The 20,847-nt window shown below is 42.0% G+C and overlaps 1 protein-coding gene across 1 annotated transcript in view; it reads right to left on the bottom strand.

The window, feature by feature from the left end:
- LOC126456649 (UTP--glucose-1-phosphate uridylyltransferase-like) overlaps positions 1 to 20,847 on the bottom strand; it is a 254,398-nt gene that overhangs the window by 183,986 nt on the left and 49,565 nt on the right. The window lies entirely within an intron of this gene.

The raw sequence follows: 20,847 nt of genomic DNA, 5'->3' as shown, positions 1-20,847 counted from the left end.
CCTATCTTTCAGGAGTGCTAGTGCTGCAAGGTTCGCAGGAGAGCTTCTGTAAAGTTTGGAAGGTAGGAGACAAGATACGGACAGAAGTAAAGCTGTGAGTACCGGGCGTGAGTCGTGCTTCGGTAGCTCAGATGGTAGAGCACTTGCCCGCGAAAGGCAAAGGTCCCAAGTTCGAGTCTCGGTCGGGCACACAGTTTTAATCTGCCTGGAAGTTTCATATCAGCGCACAGTCCACTGCAGAGTGAAAATCTCATTCTGGAAACCTCCCCCAGGCTGTGGCTAAGCCATGTCTCTGCAATATCCTATCTTTCAGGAGTGCTAGTGCTGCAAGGTTCGCAGGAGAGCTTCTGTAAAGTTTGGAAGGTAGGAGACGAGATACTGACAGAAGTAAAGCTGTGAGTACCGGGCGTGAGTCGTGCTTCGGTAGCTCAGATGGTAGAGCACTTGCCCGCGAAAAGCAAAGGTCCCGAGTTCGAGTCTTGGTCGGGCACACAGTTTTAATCTGCCAGGAAGTTTCATTTGACAAATTGTTTCTTGCATATATATTCTTTTTCCTTATATATAACTTCAAACAAAAATTGTATGCGCAACTATATACTGTTTTGTTTTCTTCATCACAATCAGTTATTAACAGAAAACATGAAAATTGTATGTGTGCTGCTTATCGCCTTATATTATAATACCACTATAGAATCTGTATCGCCTGAAACATTGCACTCCTACCCATCTGCAGATTAAAACTAAGCAAATTACTATCACTGTAGCTACTATCTTCACAGATCCAACAGCAGGAGAGATCTCTCATACCCCATATACCAATGATCCCAACTGATTTAACCATTTATTTTACGTGACAAATTCCCAATTAAGTTTTTGATTGCTATTATAATAATCATGTCTCAAGGACAGAAAAAGGGGGAAGAAGAGATGGATGGAGGGAGGATGGGGAGGAAGTGGACATAGAGGGAAGGAGGAGATGGGCAGAGAGAAATAAGGGGAGGAGGAAATGGGCAGAGTAGAGGGAGGATCTGATGAACAGAGAGATGGGAGGAAGAAGTAGATCAGGATGTATATCCAGTTCCCAAAAATATTTATCAATTGTGAAGCATTCCCGAGTTCGTTAATTACTGATAGAGTATCATCTATAGATATGTTAGTTTAGGCATTGGAGACATCAAGAGATATAATTTGGCAGACAACACCCTCCTTCGCCTCCCCCCCCCCCCCCCCCCCCCCTCTCTCCATTTGCAGTGCGGACCACTAGTGAAAGGTGGGGACTCAGCTCCAACTGTCCATGTGTTCTGCATGCAGTTGTGCATAACCAGCCATGCTGTGGCTGGCTGCAAGGCAGGATGTGACTGTACCATTCCTCAGTAAAGGATCACAGTGATTTAGGTGATAGTGGCTAAGGTAGGGGGGAAGTCATCAGATACATCTGCAGAAATATTGTTAGTTGGTGTCAAAGACCTCTAGTAGCAGTGGTGGGAGAGTTGCTTGTGGTGGTGATGAATGAGCAAGTGGATTGTTATCTCTCTCTTCTTGCACGTTGTGTTCTGTCTGAGTGGCACTTGTCTCATCTGTGCTGGGCGTACCTCACAAAATTAAGGCAGGTTTGGGGCAATTTAATAAGACGGTGGGGCCGGTATGGCACTGTGACACGTGCATAACCTCTCTGTTTGTAGGTTGCACATTTCATGTGGGTAGTTCATTATACTGACCTGCATCTGTGTGGGGTGTGTGGTGCAGTATGCCCCAGCTCTACATGTGTTGTCCGCCAACATCGCAGCGGGTGCTGCCCCATTCGCACTGGGTATTTGCAGACAATGGTGCTGTTAATGCTGTAGCTGTCATAGGTAAGATTGCATGGCATCTATTTCACATCCTGATGAAATACTCAAGTTTTCAAATTGAAATTCTCAATGTGTAGCCTCAGTGTCTCCTTTTTTTAGTTCTTCATAACTCTTTGTCAACGTCATGGACAGAGTGGTGGGGGAAGAGAAGGAGGAGGAGAGGGAGTGAGAAGAGGAGAGACTGAGTGAGTGAGTGAGTGAGTGAGTATGTGTGTGTGTGTGTGTGTGTGTGTGTGTGTGTGTGTGTGAGAGAGAGAGAGAGAGAGAGAGAGAGAGAGAGAGAGAGAGAGAGAGAGCTAAAGTTTGTTGTGCAGGTAGTGTCAGTGAACTTGTAGGGGCTACAAATGCTGAGAGCATCACTGAGCAGAGAAAGGAATGTAGGAGATGGATAGTGAGATGGGGAGGTGGGGAGGGGGGGGGGGGAGGATGAGTTGCACAGAGAAAGGGAGACAAGGAGAGGGGGAAGGAGGTGATGGACAGATAGAGTGGAAGGCGAATAGGCAGAAGGAAGGGAAGGGAGATATAGTCAGAGAGAGGGGGCAGAGGAGGTAGACAAAGAGGGAGGAGGAAGGAGATGGAAATGCAGGAGGCCAAGGAGAGTGGGATGGACACATAGAGGTGGTAGGATGAGGTGGATGAAAGATGGGGTGGAAGAAGTGGACAGAAAGATGGGGAGGAAGAGGTGGACACAGAGAGAGGGGAGGGGGAGATGAGAGAGGGGGGAGGGGAAGATGTGTGCAATATATGTGCTGAAAACATATGCAAGTCAAACCACATGGAAAAGGCTAGTATGCTGTGTGTACAAGGGACAAGAGGGAACAATAACTATGGAAGACTAAGAAGGAAGTGCTCAAATGAAAAAGAATGTAAGATAGGGATGCAGTCTTTTTCCTCAGCTGTTCAATCTATACTTCAATGAAGCAATGACACAAATAAAGGGAAGGTTTGAAAATGGGACTAAAATTCAGGATGAAGAGTCACTGATGACATTGCTATCCTCAGTGAAGGTGAAGAAGAATTACAGGATCTCGTAAGTGGAACAAACATTCTAACGAATACAAAATAAGGATTGAGAGAAAACCAAAGAAAGACAAAAGTAATGAGAAGTAGCAGAAATGAGAATAGTGAGAAACTTAACATTAAAATAATTGATCATGAAGTAGATGAAGCTAAGAAAATCTGCTACCTGGGAGGCAAAATAACCCATGATGGATGGAGCAAGGAGGACATAAAAAGCAGACTAGCACAGGCAAAAAGGGCATTCCTGGTCAAGAAGAAGAGGAAGAAATTTCTGAGAATGTACCTACATTTGGAGCACAGCATTGTATGGTAGTGAAACACAGCCTGTGGGAAAACTGGAACAGATGAGATGTGGTGCTACAGACAAACATTGAAAATTAGGTGAACTGATGAGGCAAGGCATGATGAGGCTCTCTGCAGAATTGGCAAAGAAAGGAACATATGGAAAACACTGAAAGAAGAAGGGACAGGCTGATAGGACATTTGTTAAGACATGTGAAAATAACTTCCATGGTGCTAGAGGGTGCTGTAAATGGTAAAAACTGTAAAGTAAAATGGAGACTGGAATTCACACTACAAATAACCGAGGTTTTAGGTTGCAGGTGCTACTCTGAGGTGAAGAGGTTGGTACAAGAGAGGAATTAGTATCTCTTATTGAAGGAAATAGTGCGCATATAGTATTAGGAACGGAAAGTTGGTTAAAACCGGAAGTGAACAGTAACGAAATCCTAGACACAGAATGGAATATATACCGCAAGGATAGGATAAACGCCAATGGTGGAGGAGTATTTATAGCAGTAAAGAATTCAATAATATCCAGTGAAGTTATTAGCGAATGTGAATGTGAAATAATCTGGGTTAAGTTAAGTATCAAAGGTGGGTCAGATATGATAGTCGGATGCTTCTATAGACCACCTGCATCAGCAACCGTAGTAGTTGAGCGCCTCAGAGAGAACCTGCAGAACGTCGTGAAGAAGTTTCGTGATCATACTATTGTAATAGGGGGAGACTTCAATCTACCAGGTATAGAATGGGATAGTCACACAATCAGAACTGGAGCCAGGGACAGAGACTCTTGTGACATTATCCTGACTGCCTTGTCCGAGAATTACTTCGAGCAGATAGTTAGAGAACCAACTCGTGAAGCTAACGTTTTAGACCTCATAGCAACAAATAGACCGGAACTTTTCGACTCCGTGAATGTAGAAGAGGGTATCAGTGATCATAAGTCAGTGGTTGCATCAATGACTACAAGTGTAATAAGAAATGCCAAGAAAGGAAGGAAAATATATTTGCTTAACAAGAGTGATAGGGCACAAATCGCAGAATATCTGAGTGACCACCATCAAACGTTCATTTCTGAGGAAGAGGATGTGGAACAAAAATGGAAAAAATTCAGAAACATCGTCCAGTACGCCTTAGATAAGTTCGTACCGACTAAGGTCCAAAGCGAGGGGAAAGATCCACCGTGGTATAACAATCATGTACGAAAGGTACTACGGAAACAAAGAAAGCTTCATCATAGGTTTAAGAGTAGTCGAATCATAGCTGATAAGGAAAAGCTGAACGAAGCGAAAAAGAGCGTAAAGAGAGCAATGAGAGAAGCATTCAACGAATTCGAACATAAAACATTGGCAAACAATCTAAACAAGAACCCTAAAAAGTTTTGGTCATATGTAAAATCGGTAAGCGGATCTAAATCCCCTATTCAGTCACTCGTTGACCACGATGGCACCGAAACAGAGGACGACCGAAGAAAGGCAGAAATACTGAATTCAGTGTTCCGAAACTGTTTCACTGCGGAAAATCGTAACACGGTCCCTGACTTCAGCCGTCGCACGGACGCCAAAATGGAAAATATTGAAATAAACGATATCGGAATTGAAAAACAACTGCTATCACTTAGTAGCGGAAAAGCATCCGGACCAGACGAGATACCCTTAAGATTCTACAGTGATTATGCTAAAGAACTTGCCCCCTTTCTATCAGCAATTTATCGTAGATCGCTGGAAGAACGTAAAGTACCTAGCGACTGGAAGAAAGCGCAGGTCGTTCCCATTTTCAAGAAGGGTAATAAATCAGATGCGAATAATTATAGGCCTATTTCGCTTACGTCAATCTGTTGTAGAATAATGGAACATGTTTTGTGTTCTCGTATTATGACGTTCTTAGATAATACAAATCTCCTTCATCATAACCAACATGGATTCCGCAAACAGAGATCATGTGAAACTCAGCTCGCCCTATTTGCCCAAGAAATTCACAGTGCCGTAGACACTGGCGAGCAGATTGATGCCGTATTCCTGGACTTCAGGAAGGCATTTGATACGGTTCCGCACTTACGTTTAGTGAAAAAAATACGAGCTTACGGAATATCGGACCAGGTTTGTGATTGGATTCAGGATTTCCTAGAAGAAAGAACACAACATGTCATTCTTAACGGTTCAAAATCTGCAGATGTAGAGGTAATTTCGGGAGTACCGCAGGGAAGCGTGATAGGACCTTTATTGTTTACAATATACATAAATGACTTAGTTGACAACATCGGTAGCTCCGTGAGGCTATTTGCAGATGACACGGTTGTCTACAAGAAAGTAGCAACATCAGAAGACTCGTACGTACTCCAGGAGGACCTGCAGAGGATTAATGCATGGTGCGACAGCTGGCAGCTTTCCCTAAACGTAGATAAATGTAATATAATGCGCATACATAGGGGCAGAAATCCATTCCAGTACGATTATGCCATAGGTGGTAAATCATTGAAAGCGGTAACGACCGTAAAATACTTAGGAGTTACTATCCGGAGCGATCTGAAGTGGAATGATCACATAAAACAAATAGTGGGAAAAGCAGGCGCCAGGTTGAGATTCATAGGAAGAATTCTAAGAAAATGTGACTCATCGACGAAAGAAGTAGCTTACAAAACGCTTGTTCGTCCGATTCTTGAGTATTGCTCATCAGTATGGGACCCTTACCAGGTTGGATTAATAGAAGAGATAGACATGATCCAGCGAAAAGCAGCGCGATTCGTCATGGGGACATTTAGTCAGCGCGAGAGCGTTACGGAGATGCTGAACAAGCTCCAGTGGCGGACACTTCAAGAAAGGCGTTACGCAATACGGAGAGGTTTATTATCGAAATTACGAGAGAGCACATTCCGGGAAGAGATGGGCAACATATTACTACCGCCCACATATATCTCGCGTAATGATCACAACGAAAAGATCCGAGAAATTAGAGCAAATACGGAGACTTACAAGCAGTCGTTCTTCCCACGCACAATTCGTGAATGGAACAGGGAAGGGGGGATCAGATAGTGGTACAATAAGTACCCTCCGCCACACACCGTAAGGTGGCTCGCGGAGTATAGATGTAGATGTAGATGTAGAATTTGTGTGGGCCTCATCAAACCAGTCAGAAAACAGATGACTCAAAAAAATGAAAAAAAAAAAATGTTACAAGAGGTTTCATTGTCAAGTTAGTGCATAGTACACTTTCTTATTTTTAAATATTTTATTTGTATGCAATGACTATGCCTCATACTAATATTTGAGACATTATGTTCAGTTTTTATAAGAAAAGTATATTGCAGTAACACCACCAAATGTACACAACTTGTTTTGTAAACTACTTCTCAATTTTTTCTTTCTTACCTGACAGATATCTGATGATGGCTAGTGTTAAAAGTGCTAAGTTGCATAGCTTAGGTGAAAATAAAAAGCAATCAAATGGAAAATTATATTATATTTAAAAACAAAGATGATGTGACTTACCATACGAAAGCGCTGGCAGGTCGATAGAAACACAAACACATACATACACACAAAATTCTAGCTTTCACAACCAATGGTTGCTTCGTCAGGAAAGAGGGATGGAGAGGGAAAGACGAAAGGATGTGGGTTTTAAGGGAGAGGGTAAGGAGTCATTCCAATCCTGGGAGCGGAAAGAAGGCGCTGTGTTGCATTTCGAAATCTTTTTTGTCGTCTTATTTTCTCTTTCTGTTTTTTGCCAGTAGTTTCACTTTGTATTCACCTTCTCCTTTTTACCGTAATCTACTATACAATTTTATCCAGCCGAATGTCTGCTTGTGTCTGTGTATGTGCGGATGGATATGTGTGTGTGTGCGAGTGTATACCTGTCCTTTTTTCCCCCTAAGGTAAGTCTTTCCGCTCCCGGGATTGGAATGACTCCTTACCCTCTCCCTTAAAACCCACATCCTTTCGTCTTTCCCTCTCCTCAATTTGCTCAATTTGAGTAATTTAAGCTGTTTCTCATCGTCACTGACACTAACATCTATATCCCTCATCTTTGCTATAGTATCAGAAAGTTTTATACATACTGTCACAGTTTCTTTGAGTTTTTTTACAGGGACTTTATAACATGACAAGTCACTCTCATCATGAACTGACTAGGTAGAGCACTTTGCCATTTATTTTTCTAATTCTGAGACGTAGTTGCTCTATGTGGTCATGTCCAGAGCTAAAGGTTTCATGTTCTTCCTTGATGTATGACACTACTACATTTTAACTCCTTTACTGAATATGCAAATCTTTCTAAAAAATTTATGAAATCAAACAATGGAAAATCCAGGATGGAATGTAACAATACCAGAGAAGGAAAGTTGCTACTCACCATATAGAGATGCTGAGTCACGATAGGCGCAACAAAAAGATTCACATAATTATAGGTTTCAGCCATTAAGGCCTTTGTCAGCAGTAGACACACACACACACACACACACACACACACACACACACACACACTCTCACACACACACACACACACACACACACACACACACACACACACACACACACACACAACTTGCACGCACGTCTACAGTCTCAGAGAACTCAGAGAAAAAAATTATTATCTATTACAGTCTCAGGTCATTCAAATGGTATTATTATTAACAGTTCTGACTTTTAACCAAGTCATCATCATATCGTTTATTTAAAAAAGGAAGGGAAAAATGGTGGGATATATAGTAAAATACCAGAAAACTAAAATTCAAATAAAACTAACTTCTATATGCAACTATACATACTTGAATACATTACACAGTAAATAATCAAAATGATGCTTGCAGCACTTTGCTGAAAGCACATCTGAACAGGCCTGGAGAGGCACTTACAGTGTAAACATAAGTGTGTTCTGATTATTGGAACTAAAGGCCACTGTTAATTATGAAGTACTATAATATTGATAATGCAAGTCACACATATAATATTAAAGATATTCACAATACAAAACTGATCATGAGGTAAAGTGTATGATTTTCTGCTAGTTTTATTTTCCCTTTGTACTTTGTTGCTAAAACAGCCACAAGACCAATGATACCAGTTTCAATGTGGAGATCCTTAAAGAGATTTGGTCTACCAAACTAGGGGGCTCAGCTTTTGGGTCCTGATGAATAACTCTTCCATGTGGCCCATGAAAAGTTGGACAAAGCACCAGGTGACCCTGGGTGCTCACAGCAGTCCACCTGATTTGTTTATACGTCTGGCATTCAAAGATAAAATAGTTTTAGGTATAGATGAAGTTCACTAGGGGAACAATAAATGAGGTTTTAGGAAGGCAATAAGGTTGTCTGTCTGAAAGTAGGCTCTCCTGGCATGCAATGTTGGTGAAAAGCTCTCCGTATCCAGTTGGGTGGCAGTGTTAAAATACCATGACATTTCGACGAGTGTCACACTCATCATCTTCTGATGAAGTGTCAAGATAGGTGGATGCTTTGATGTTTATACCAGTGGAGTGCACTCCTAGACCTATTGGACTTGAATAAGGTGGTCATCAGTGGATGTTCAAAGAGCTCAAAACTCACAAGCAGGTTATCTCTTTGTAATTGCATATTCTTAAATATTTTGATTAAATTGGCTAAGTTCTTAACATGATGACTGCGGTGCCCTACAAGGCATTTTAGAAGTGTTACTAGATATTTGATCAGTCCACAATTGTGTTAATTTCCAGCCCATAATTGTGTGAATTGATGGTGTCAAGTCTTGGCCAGAGATGCACTTCTTCCTTGTGGATTTGTGGAAGTCCATACAGGTGTAGTGTCAATGGCAGCCTTGGATACAGGCACTTCCTCACTGCCTCTGGTCGATCTGAGTTCTTCAGCAGTGCTACTGTTGTCCTGGTCATTGTTGCGGTTGGACCCTGTAACACTTATATCGATTAGAAGTAGGTTTATTTTACATAATTGTGTATCTGCAGTTTATGAAGTGCCTATTCTATGTTGCTTAAACTCCTTGATCTATGGCACGAAAATTAGAGTTTTGTAATGTATATATGAAAAAAGCAAAATAATATGTTGAAATTTTAAATTATCATGATATGAATACGTTTATAAAAAAGAGTATGTTTGTTAAAAGCTGGTTCATGTTTAGGGCACTTGTATTTTTAAGATGTAAACACTGTAGGGAAGTCCCTCCGCAATGGAAGTGACATGGTTTGATGCAAAAGGTTGGTTTTGGTGGTCGAACTGAGTGACTCCTTTGTGTGAACAACACGCAGTATGTGGCTAGCCTTAGAATGGAACACTTTGACGATGCTAAGAGAGGCATTTGGAAGCTGCATTATAACGGATTTGCCTCAGATGTGGAGCTGATTATTATTTGGTATTCACGGGGTAATGGATTGGCTCTAATATGTTTAAAATCTAATGCCAAGAAGAGATTTTATAGAGCATTCATATATCAAGGGCCTTGAGTACAGTTAGCTGCCATGTCGCCTGCCACCAATCTTCGCTACTGCTTTACAAACTTCATACATTCAGTTAAGTAAAGTGTAAGGGCATGGACGAGTTAATTTGTGTGTTGTTTCAATAATAATGACTTAAAACATAACTGTGTGTCTGGAACCATATTTTCAATCCTGATCATGAACCTACACAGGGTCATCACCTAAGTGCTACTAAAACCAAGTATCATGATTTAAATGAAAAATTCATGTGTTTAAAAGTGACTTTTTGTCTAAAGTAAAAGGAGTAGTAAAAGTTAAAGCTAAAACCACAAAAGTGAAGTTGGGTAGGCTTTTGATAAAGTATCATTAGTTTATTATAAAATATAATTTTGTAGGATTACAGTGCAGGATTGTGTAAATATTACTGCAAAGAATACCTGCATCACAGGTAATTAAAGTTCAATACATATAAATCTTTAATGAACAGGTTTACAATAGTATTGTTAGAAAAAAAATTATGCACAATTTTAAAGAAGGTGCAATTTTGGGACCCATCATGAAAGGTTCCTATTTGAAGTTAATTAAACCCAATGTTGTATTTTATTTTATTGTCTTGCAAAGTAATTTATGAACTACTCCAAGTGAAGTGAATGATTAGCTTTTAGAATTAGTATTTACTACTGTAATAGTCAAAGAGCTTTGACTAGTGAAACTATACTAGTTTATGGGTCCCCATCATATTTTACTCCTATCGGGAAAAAATTGAACTATTACTATAAATAAGGAAAGCTGCTATATTTAGAGGTGCTTAAACAGTGTATTTCTGATATTATTCATCTTTATTTGTGTTTTTCATGTCAATCAAGATAGAAGCCCCTCATGTCCAAATTTGGTTCTGCACTTCATGCAGTGATATTTCAGTATTTGAATTAGTAATGCTCTTGAGTGTGGCTGTCATTAGTATGAGCTTGGTGCAGATTTGCTCCCCATAATTTACTGGTGTGTGTGTTGTTGGTAACTGCTGCTACACACAGTAAAGAGTCCACTGTGTCAGTTTGTATCCTGTTTCCTATTCAAAGGGAAATCTCAACAAAATTAACTTAAATAACTAAATTCAATTTTCTCAAATATATATTTTCAAATTAATGTGCTTAATTGGGCTATCGACCATTCATTTTTATTCATTCATTTATGATTTTACCACTTTCATTAACTTCCAAGGTTAAAGTCCGTTTGGTTTTTCTGTTAATTTCATCAAAATTGAAATTATAGTCTGATATCTTTGTCCATTAGACATACGCACGGTCAGACTTTGAAATCCTCTCAGAGGGTAACATTAGCATGTTTTACGGCATGTTAGAGTGTTATATGTGCCTTTCCCATGACAGGACTAAAAGTTCAGTTATTAGGGAAAAGCGTTAGTGTTATAACCCTTCTTGAGCTTCCTGCAGGCCGGGACCTGTACCAGCGCGTCAGTTTTATGATGGTAATCATGCATGTCAGCACCATTGCATTCCCTTTGTCTGCTGGAAGAACCATAGTGCCACCATCATCTCTCAGTGATTGGATAGTCTCCTGTTCCACTGATATCATGTTCACTTTTGGACGTTGGGACTCATCAATGATGCTCCAGGTTTCCCACCAGAATCCTTAGATTCTTCCTTTTGCAGGCCTCAGATTGCTTCCCCCATGCTGCTGCTGAGAGCTCAAATGACCGACAAGGAGGTGAATAGCACGAAAGCAATTGTAAAGTTGACAGATAGAGTACTGGATTCAGCTCCACTACAGTGCTCACGAAAGGACTGAACTTTGTACCCATCCCAAGGGCCATACCAAAAAACAACGTTATTAGCAGCATGTAGGAATCAATCTGATGCCTGCCAAAGGAAGATGCAAAGGAGGCCCAGTGGGAAACTTGCAGCTTCATCAATAATTCCCTGCATCTCTAAGTGAACATGATGGCAGCAAAAATGGAGATTACACTATGTGATCAAAAGTATCCGGACACCTGGCTGAAAATGACTTACAAGATCGTGGCGCCTTCCATCAGTAATGCTGGAATTCAATATGGTGTTGGCCCACCCTTAACCTTGATGACAGCTTCCACTCTCGCAGACATACGTTCAGTCAGGTGCTGGGAATGGCAGACCATTCTTCATGGAGTGCTGCACTGAGGAAAGGTATCGATGTCAGCATTCCAAAACATCCCAAAGGTGTTCTACAGGATTCAAGTCAGGACTCTGTGTAGGCCAGTCCACTACAGGGATGTTATTGTCGTGCAACCACTCCGCCACAGGCTGTGCATTATTAACAGGTGTTCAAATGTGCTGAAAGATGCAGTTGCCATCCCCAAATTGCTCTTCAACATTGAGAAGCAAGAAGATGCTTAAAACATCAATGTAGGCCAGTGCTGTGGTAGTGCCATACATAACTACAAGAGGTGCAAGCCCCCTCCATGAAGAACACGACCACACCATAACACCACTGGCTCTGAATTTTACTGTTGGCACTACACACGCTGGCAGATGACGTTCACCTGGCATTCATGATACCTACACCCTGCCATTGGATCGTCACATTGTGTACCGTGATTCGTTGCTCCACACACTGTTTTTCCACTGTTTAATCATCCAATGTTTACCTTCCTTACACCGAGTGAGGTGTCGTTTGGCATGATGTGTGGCTTATGAGTAGCCGCACGACCATGAAATCCAAGTTTTCTCACCTTCCGCCTAACTGTCATAGTACTTGCAGTGGATCCTGATGCAGTTTGGAATTCCTGTGTGATTGTCTGGATAGATGTCTGCTATTACACATTACTACCCTCTTCAACTGTCAGCGGTCTCTGTCAGTCAACAGATGAGGTCGGCCTGTACACTACTGAGCTGCACATGTCCCTTTATGTTTCCTCTTCACTATCACATCAGAAGCAGTGGACCTAAGGATGTTTAGGAGTATGGAAATCTTGCATACAGGCATATGACCCAAGTGGCATTCAATCACCTGACCATGTTCGAAGTCCGTGAGTTCTGCAGAGCACCCCATTCTGTTCTCTCATGATGTCTAATGACTACTGAGGTCGCTAATATGGAATACCTGGCAGTAGGCGGCAGCACAAAGCACCTAATATGAAAAATGTATGTTTTTGGGGACATACAGATACTTTTGATCACATAGTGTATCTCATTTCTGAGAGATGATTTTGTCACTGTGGTTCTTCCAGCACACAATGGGAATGCAGTAGTGCTGATATCCATCAGTGATTACCATCATAAAATTGGCTTGCTGCTACAGGGTCTGGTCTATGGGAAGCTCAAGAACGATCCAACGTTGACCATGACCAGGGAAACGGTAGATATGCTGAAGAACTCAGATCTTCTAGAGGCAGTGAAGAAGTGGCTGTATCCCAGGCTGCTATTGTCACCACATCTGTATGGACTTCCACATATCCACATGGAAGAAGTACCTCTTTGACTAAAAAGGAGAGGTCACCCACCAGTGGGATCAACTTTTTGAAAACAAATATACAGTTATGTAGGTTAACATCCCGGGTGTCACACCTTGCAGGTGTTCACCCTGATGTGTCTTTTTTTATGAGTAACTGAAGAAAAAACTTTTTTGGAATTTTGCATGATGCTTAATATCATTAAAAAAAAGTCCTAATTGGTAGAGTGTTTGTGTGGTGTAATGGACAGGATAATAGTTTCAAATGTGTGGATTCGAATCTCATCAGGTCCATTAAACTATTTTATTTTTAAATTATTATTGAAATTACTTTCATCATTATTGTTATTCAATTAATTTTTTTATATGTAACTTTTTATTTCTATTCCTTTTTCACATAATTTTAATCAGTATATGAACGTTTTCATTTTTTCCTTACATCATTCTGTTTACAATCGAAATTTTTGTGAATATCAATTTAATTATATTTATCTATTATAATATTCAATAATTTGAAAATTCCAGTCTATCAATTAAAAAACAAAAGACAAAATAATCTATTTATATTGACTGTGCAATGATGTGAAAAATGTATTTTTCATTACCAGCTGTGTAATTTTTCTTGCACAGTAATTGTTATGCAAACGTTTAAATCATAACTTAAATACCTATTGGACTATGGACAAAATAATGCAGCTGAAAATTTAAATGAAAGAAGGGTGTATAAGTAAAATGAAAATAAAGCAAAATGAGAAATGGATTCAACATACACAATTAAGTGCATGAAAAAGAGGGTGATAAAACAAATGAAATTAAATCAAAATACATAAAATTAATTAAAAATGCATGAACAAAGATTTCAAGTAGAAAAAGAATGATAGGAATAAAAATAAGAGAAAATGAAGAAGTTGATATTGGATTAAAATTACATGACAGAGGAATGGAAATAAAAAATTATATTTAAATCAATTAACTGAATAAAAATGATCAAACCATTTTCATAAAGTTTTAAAAATAAAAAAGAAATAAATATATTGCACCGGGTAAGATTTGAACCCACAACATCCTGCTTGTGACACTATTATCCTATCCACTGTACCACACAACCAGGCTATTTACTGACACTTTTTTTAATGCTATTGTGTATCACACAAAATTCTGATTTTCTTTCCCCCCCCTCTTTCACAAACGAAGCCCCACCAGGGTGAATGGCTGCAGTGTGTGTTACCTGGGATCTGGTAATTCAGATAGTAAACATGTGTGAGAACAGAAGTGGTTAAAAAAGGGAATTTGGCCAGGAAACAGTGAACAATCAAAGCTTGATGACAATGAGCACAAAGTGGCGAGGGATCACCACTTAACAAATGGTGATGGCTAAAATGACAGTGTCCAATATGCAGCCTAGCTCAAATGATCTCCTTGCAGCGAGAGGGCCAAGAGATAGCTGGCCAAGCAGCTGGGAGATGTTTAATTCCCCAGAGCTTTTTCCATGAAGGGAAGACTAGTGGTGACGGCAAAGTGACACCACCCGCTGACAGACAGCAACATGGAGATCATCAGATGGAATAGAAGAACTAGCAGGCCGAGTTAGGAGGACTGCAGCCTTGGTAGCAGCATCAGCAGCCCCATTCCCATCAGACTGATGTGACCAGGGACCCACATGAACATCACAGTGGCTCCCTCTAGTGGAAACTTTCTTGGACCCATTGAACTATGGGCTGGACTGTGTGTCACACACAGTTTCTGAAGGGCATTGAGAGAATCGGAGCACATGACACAATTAATAAGCCTGTGTCACTGGATGTACTGGATGGGCTGATAGAGGGCAAAGAGTTCTGCTGTCAATATTGAGCAGTGTTCTGGAAGCCAAAACCAAAACTGGTTGGTGCCAATGACAAAGGCACACATGACAACACAGTCGGTCTGAGAGCCATCAGTGTACATGAACATGGCTGCCACTAAGTTGTATATGGAGGTCGAGATACTTACTGCAATAGATAAAATCCAGAGTAGTTTATTTAGGAAGTGAATGAAGTTCAACTTGAACACAGGCCACTGCATGAAGCCAAGGTGGTCAAGGGTTCACATCCATCAGGAACATGGCTGGTAGTGCGAAGATAAGCTGCCAGAGTAGGAGTTCAAGGCAAATTGCAGGAGGTAACAGAGATGATGATGATGATGATGATGATGATGATGATGGGTTTGTGGGGCACTTAACTGCATGGTTATCAGTGCCCGTGCAAATTCCCAACCTTGGCTCAGTCCAAACTCGCCACTTTCATGAATGATGATGAAATGATGAGGACAACACAAATACCCTGTCATCTCGAGGCAGGTGAAAATCCGTGACCCCACCAGGAATTGAACCCAGGATCCCATGCTCGGGAAGTGAGAATGTGACCGCGAGACCACGAGCTGCAGACTAACAGAGAAGAGCAACACGCCCCCTACTGGTGATCAAGGGAGTCATCGAAAAAGGAGGCCTAAGATGGGTGGCTAGGCATGGCAGGCAAATAACATGCATATGTGCTGAGGAGAACATAATGCCAGTATGTTAGCAGTAGTTCAGCAGCTTCTGCATAGGGCTCTCAACCAGGCTACTGTAAAAGGTACCAGTGGCCAAATGGATTCCTTGATGGTGGATTGTATTAAGACAGCATAATATGGACAGATGTGCAGTTGAATAAACAAAACACCTGTAGTCTAGTTTAGAGTGGACATGGAATCAGTACAAATGAAGGATGGTGGTCTGATCCTCTTGCCAGGAAATACTGCTTAGAACACATAGGACATTGAGAGACCAAGTACAGCATGCGCCCAGGTAAGACACGTGGGAGGACCAAGAAATTTTTCTATCAAGCGTGAGCCCCAGGCATTTGGTAGTTTCAGTAAAAGGAAGAGCAATAGGCCCAAGATGTAAAGACGGCAGGAGAAACCAACTGCACCACCAGAAATTCTAAAAATGGTTTTATCATTGGAAAAGCAAAAGCCATTGTCAATACTTCACAAGTAAAGATGGTCGAGACATCCCTGAGGCTGCTGCTCAAAGAGACAAGTCCATGAAGAACTGCAATACTTTACAAAGTCGTCAATGAAAAGGAGACTGAGGTGCCTGGCAGGAGACAGGCCATAAAAGGGTTAATGACTATAGCAAAGAGGACAATGCTCAGAACAGAACCTTGAGGCACCCCGTTCTCCTGGATGAAGGTGTCCAACAAGGCCGAACCAACACATACCTTGAAAACTAAGTCTTTTAAAAATTCCCGAAGAGAATGGGGTAGGCAGCCTTGGAAGATCCACATCTATAGAGTACAGAGGATACCATCCTCCAGCAGGTGTTATTTCTCCAAATCAAAAAACACGGTCACAGTCCAGTATTTCTACTGAAAACCATTCATGCCATGGGTTGACAAAGTAACAAGATGATCAACTGCAGAACAGTGCACTCAAAATCCACATTGTGCAGTGGTTACATCTGAGCCACCATACCAACTGACCATGAATCATGCATCTGAGAGGAGAAGGGTATCACCCAAGCCTCCTGCACTCTCACCAAGTTTGGAAGGCAGGGTGATGGTGGATCGAGCTCAGAATCTCTGCAAAATAGCAGCCCAAGGTGTTGCAGACAATTATAGTGTCCACTATGATGTCATCTGCTACAGTCAGGCAGGAAATTGGGGAATGGAACTTGGTCCCAGAGAGGCAACAGAGGTCGCTCCACGTGGAAGAATGAGTGGAACTGTTAAAAGAACTAGTAAATGAAATCCAGTCAGCCTTTTTGCTATCACGAAGAATGCAAAGATACTGCACAAGCAACTGTTTGTAACAAATAGTTTGCCACCATAGGATGACAGCTAAATGCAGAGAGCACATCTCCATGTATGAATTGCGTTGCAGCATGCCTCAGTCCAACAGGATACCAGAACATGGTACGGTAAAGATGAAGTGCAAGGTATGGAATGTTCTGTGATGGTAAGGATAATATTTGAGAGGTACCCTACCTGGTCAGCATAACTGAGGAAATGTTGTTCACCAAAGGTCGCCAGGAGGGAATAAAGCCTCCAATCAACCTTATAAAGCCACCAATTGTGTTTACATGCAGGTGGGGTAGGAGTCAGCAAACAGACAGCGCATGGGAAATGGTTGCTCAAGTACATGTCGTAGAGAATGGACCACGTGGAATAATAGGCAAGCTAGGCAGTGCAGAATGAGAGATCCAAATGAGAATAGGTGTGCATGGAATCTTAAAGGAGCGTGGTTGCTCCAGTGTTAATACAAATGAGGTTGAGCTGATTGATAAGATCAGCTGAGAGGACACATCTCAGACAGGTTCTGGAAGAGCCCCAAAGTATATGGTGTGCATTAAAGTCACTGAGCAGCAAAAAGAGGTGAAAGAATTGATCAATAAGCTGGAGGAAGCCTGCCCTGGTGACACCAAATGACGGAGGGATGTAGATGTTGCAAGGAGAAAATGTGAAGCAAGGAAGGATAATGCAGACTGCAACTGCTTGCAGCCAAGTGTCCTGTGAGTTGGTTCACGGATGAGCAGTATGACCCCCCCATGAGGTGGAATGCTGTCCTTGAGGAGGAACGGGGGGAACGGGGGGGGGGGGGGTCAAGTCAAAGCGGACTGGAAGGAAATGCGAGAGGTCAAAGCAGTTGTGAGGAGACAATTTTGTTTCTTGGCAGTAGGAACAAGTGGATGCTGGGATTCCAACAGCAGCCATAAATCCTCCTTGTTGGATCTAATGCCATGAATGTTCCATTGGACCATTGGAGAAGAGTAATAAGAGGAATTGAGGAGGAGGGAACAAACAAAGAGTAGTCACCTCAGTGACTGCTGAGTGACAGCCTTTGAAGATCCATTGCTACAGGGTGCAGAGGCTTCCAGACCCTGCTCCATGAGATCTACAGAGGCATCAGCATTCTCACTAGGTGAGTCTGCAGATTTGGGGGCAGAAAAATGGTAGGCGGGTTGCACCCGTGAAATGGAGTTTGGCCAGGTGAGGGTGTCACATGGTGACACCACTGAAGAGAATCTCTGAGTCGGGGAAAGAGAACACTGTTTGCCCTTGTTTGATTTCTTAGAACCTTTAAAGTTAACAGATGAAGACGCAGACGTTTGTTGGCTGGAGGGATGTAAAAAGTCTTTGCAGGAATATTCTTTTTGTCTTTCTGGACTACTGGTTGTGTAGTAGGTGATTTCACAGCCACAGGTGATGATTTTGTGGCTTGTCACATAGGTGGAGGAGAACGGGACTGGGATGCTACTGTGATACTGGGTGATTTTACTAATGCAGTGCTGAATTAGAGGTGACAGATCTTCGTGGCTATGGTCTTCATGGAGTGAGGCGTGACAAGAATGGTACTGTAAGTGCTGGGTGGTAAGGTGCAGGGCTTTCAACTAGCCAACAACTTGTGAGCGACAGTGTAAGGTACTTTTTCCTTCACCCAGATCTTTTGAAAGGCCCACTCATCTAGATACATGGGACACTCATGGGATGAGGCAGCATGGTCACCATTTCAACTGATACAGGGGGGAGAAGGAGGCAGGCAGTCGCCCTCATGAGCATCCCTACACAAGTAACACATGGGTTGTAACTTTGACACTGGTAGCAATGCATTAGTTTGGGAATGTGTGGTTGGACTACAATGACTTCATAGCCTACTTTGATCTCTGGCAGAAGCACTACTCTGTCAAACATCAGAAATTGAGTGAGTGTAGACACTAAGGTTGCATCAACCTTTTCCATTACCCGATGGACTGCAGTGGTGCCCTGATCAGAGAGGTAAGTTTGAATTTCTCCCCCCAGTCAGACCATCAAGCAGCTGAGCATAAATAACACCATGTAAAGAATTCAGCCTTCGATGTGTCTTGACACGAACAGGATAGTCATGGAGGAGTGAAGCTGTAAGCAGTTGTTAGGCGTGATAATCACAACTGGTCTCCAGAAGCAAAGTGGCATTATGTAAATGAGAGCAGGATTTCACAGGGTCTACAATTGCATCAACACCTTACTGAATAATAAATGGATTAACCATAACAAAGGACTGACCTTTTTCTGCACATGATATCATGAGGAACCAAGGACAGCCAGTAGAGTCTTCGAATCTTAAGCCTCATTGTGTTTACATATAGTAGACATATACTGATGTGGTGATTGGCTCATTACAAAAAAGTCTCTGATGGCCCACTCCTTCCAGTTGAGGGCACCCTCAGGAGTTCATCCACCTTAGGGACAGTCCACACCTCAGGTAACACCTCCTGAACTCCTGGCAGAGGGACCAGTTGGCAATTTCGGAAGGTCATAGCTTAGTCAATCACCCCTCCCTGGGGCTGACCTGTACCAGGGGGTATGTGCGAACTCCACCTGTCGACCTGGGGCTGGGAATTACACGTTACCCAGTCACCTGTGACACATCAAATGCATAAGTTGGCTTTCAGGAGCACACAGGAAGGAATGAGAAACAAAGAGGGTCATCAAACACCAAAGCAGAGAAAGCTAGGAGATGGACAACAGAGGAAGAAAGAAAAAACAACTTCAGGGGAAAAAGAACAGCAGGAGAATAGACACACAGGACGGAAAGGGAAAAGGTGCTGCAAAGGCTGGGGCCCTTGGTAGCCAAGTACAAACTCACCAAAGAGTGGTGTGCCCCCTGAAGGGGCTCTCCTTTTTAGACTTGACACCATCAATTCATACAATTATGGACTGGCCAAATATCTGGCGACACTTCTAGAACCCCTTGCAGGGCACTGTAGTCATCATATTAAGAACTTGGATGATAAAACTTAGAAAATCTGATTACAAAGTGAACACCTGCTTCAGGTCCAACAGTTAGTCTTATGAACAGATCAATGATGTGGCCATGGACCCCCATTGAAAACTGCTGTATGGCACACTTTGAGAAGGTGGCTCTTCAAACTGCTCACCAGAAAGCCAAGCACTTCTTCCGCTATGTCAACAATACCTTTGTGGTATGGGAGTATGGTAGACATGTACTGGAAGAGTTTCTGGACTACCTTAATAGCATCCATTATAACATTGCTTTCACTATGGGAATAGATGTGAATGACTGTCTCCCTTTCCTGGACCTACTAATAAGGAAGAAAACAGATGGTATGCTAGGCCATTCATTATATAGGATGAAGACACTCACAGATCTGTACATGCATGCAACGATCCGCCACCATCCAGCACAACAGCAGACAGTGCTGAGTACACTGGTACATAGGGCATATGCCATATGTGTTAAAGAAAGCCTCCGGGATAAACTACAACACCTGAGGGAAGGATTCCGCAAAAATAGGTACAGTGAAGTGCAGTTCAGTACAGCATTCAATAAGAGACAAGATGCTGGAAACAGGAAGAGCAAGAAGCAAGAGACTTGCTTTCCTTCTGCACCTGGGACTACTCCCAGTCAAAATTGCATGGCTACTTGAAAAATCCAACACAAAAACTATCTTCTGACAACCACCAAAGACAAAAGAGTGGTTTGGCTCTGAAAAAGACCCACTAAAAATGAAAGTAAATATACAGCATAGCTTATGAATATGGCCAACAGTACATTGGGCGAACACAGTACTGTATTTCAAAATACTGTGGGGAGGACATAAGGTGCATGTGACTGGAACAAACAGAAAAATCAGTGCTAGCAGAGCATAGCCTCTAGGAAGACCAAGGTGCTTTGGTGAGCAACCAGCTATTAGGAGAGCACCGTAAGGGATCCACTGTAATCTGGGTTCACAACATCTTGTCAACAGAGACAAAGGATACCAACTAAGTGTGGCATTGAATTTGGCATTAATGGCAATACGACAAGAGTGTGACCAGCACCATCCAATTCACAA

The sequence above is a fragment of the Schistocerca serialis genome, chromosome 2 (assembly GCF_023864345.2).
Source record: "Schistocerca serialis cubense isolate TAMUIC-IGC-003099 chromosome 2, iqSchSeri2.2, whole genome shotgun sequence".
Taxonomy (NCBI): domain Eukaryota; kingdom Metazoa; phylum Arthropoda; class Insecta; order Orthoptera; family Acrididae; genus Schistocerca; species Schistocerca serialis.
This window is presented reverse-complemented; position numbering and strand designations above follow the sequence as displayed.